Below are 1,850 nucleotides of genomic sequence, written 5' to 3'. Positions count from 1 at the left end.
ACAAAATCTTGCTTTGCTACTTGAACTATTAAACAGCTTAATAAGACTCTATTTTTTTAAAGAAATAATTGAGGCTGTACCAGAATAATTCCTTACAACCACCTGGACTTCCAGTTCCAGGGGATCCCATGACCTCTTGTGACTTCTCTGGGCATCAGGAATGCACACGTGCATACATGCTGGGACAGCACTCATACGTATGAAATAAAATAAATAAATCTCTTTTTAAAAGAAGAGAAAAATTACCCCTTTAAAAAAATCTGCTGGCATTTTGACCACAAATTTTTCAGCATATTGATTATTGTGTTATCAGAATTGATTTGTACCAAAGGAGTTATTGTGGGATAGGCATTCATTACAAACTTCTGAACAGTCAGGATGACTAGGTCATACATCCATAACAGGACTGAAGTGCATGAGATGATGAAGTCCACCCACTACATAACCACAAAGAAAACCACCAGCATCAAGATGGCCTTTTTCTCAGCTGATGCTCTCAGGTGACTGATACTATGAAGATGATTGCATTGCCTTTGATATCTGAACAAGATAATCACCATGTATGCACTTGTGGTCAGCGTGACTCCTATAAGAAATACATCTCTATAAATTGTCACTGTTGATATCAATCCTCTGATAATATAGTTCATGGAGAAGAGTGCACAGTATTTAGTGACGTTTCAGTCATGTTGGAATAAGCACCAACATAGAAGATCCGGTTACTACTGAAGGACAAATTGAAAGACCAAAAATAGAAGAAAGAATAAATCATTTATTTTTGAGTTTATGTTTAAATTTTGCCAATGAAGAGGTACTGGGACCGATAATGACAGCCTGGAACACACTCAGGAGGCAGGTGGTGCAGATAGAGAGGCCTCTCATCACCCTGTTTATGTAAAAAATTGCCTTACATTTGAAATCATTATCAATGTTCAGTGACACAAATATGTTTGTAAGCCAAATGTCCCTTCCAGTGAGGATCATCATTATGTGAATGAAGGTCAGTTGACAAGACATCAGGGCTTTGGTCTCTGACCTAGGATTATGAAGGTATAGAAAAAAAGAAGAAACACATTGGCTGTGACTCCAAGGTCAGCTTGGAAGTAAAAGACATTCTTCATAAAGACATTAAGTGGAAAATGTAATCATCTTAAGATCATTGTGGAAGTCTATTTCATATATCTGAAAAAAAAAAAACCAGAATATACATTAAACTTGTGATTCACTGGTCATTATTTCTATATCATTCTAATTTCCCTACTAATTCTTTTTTCCTTTTTCTTTTTGATTTTTGATTTATTACAGTTTATTCACTTTGTATGCCAGCTGTAGCCCCCTCCTTTATTCCCTCCAAATCCTACCCTCCCTCTCTCTTCTCCTCCCATGCCACTTTCCCAGTCTACTGATAAGGGCGGTCCTCCTCCCCTTCCCTCTGACCCTAGCCTATCAGATTTCATCAGGACTGTCTGCATTGTCTTCCTCTGTGGCTTAGTAAGGCTGCGCCCCCCCCTTCAGAGGGGGATGATCAAAAAGCCAGCCACTAAGTTCATGTCAGAAACAGCCCCTGTTCCCCTTACTATGGAACCCACTTGGATATTGAGCTGCCTCAGGCTATATCTGTGCAGGGGTTCTAGGTTATCTCCAAGAATGGTTCTTGGTTGGTGTGTTAGTTTCAGGAAAGACCCACAGACCCAGACTATTTGGTTCTGTTGCTCTCCTTGTGGCATTCCAGTCGCCTCCTCGTCTTCCTAGCTCTCCCTTCTTTTATAAGATTCCCTGCACTCTGTCCAAAGTTTGACTATGAGCCAGGTACAGAGCTAAATAGAGAATTCTCAATAGAGGAATATTGA

The 1,850-nt window shown here is 39.6% G+C and overlaps 1 pseudogene; it reads right to left on the bottom strand.

Moving 5' to 3' along the window:
- Window positions 1-242: 242 nt before the first annotated feature.
- On the bottom strand, window positions 243-1,121 carry LOC110539658 (putative vomeronasal receptor-like protein 4; annotated as a pseudogene).
- Between the last annotated feature and the right edge of the window lie 729 nt (window positions 1,122-1,850).

Source organism: Meriones unguiculatus, chromosome 21, assembly GCF_030254825.1.
Source record: "Meriones unguiculatus strain TT.TT164.6M chromosome 21, Bangor_MerUng_6.1, whole genome shotgun sequence".
In the NCBI taxonomy this organism is placed as follows: domain Eukaryota; kingdom Metazoa; phylum Chordata; class Mammalia; order Rodentia; family Muridae; genus Meriones; species Meriones unguiculatus.
The sequence above is the reverse complement of the archived record's forward strand: the minus strand, read 5'-3'. Positions and strand labels throughout refer to the sequence as shown.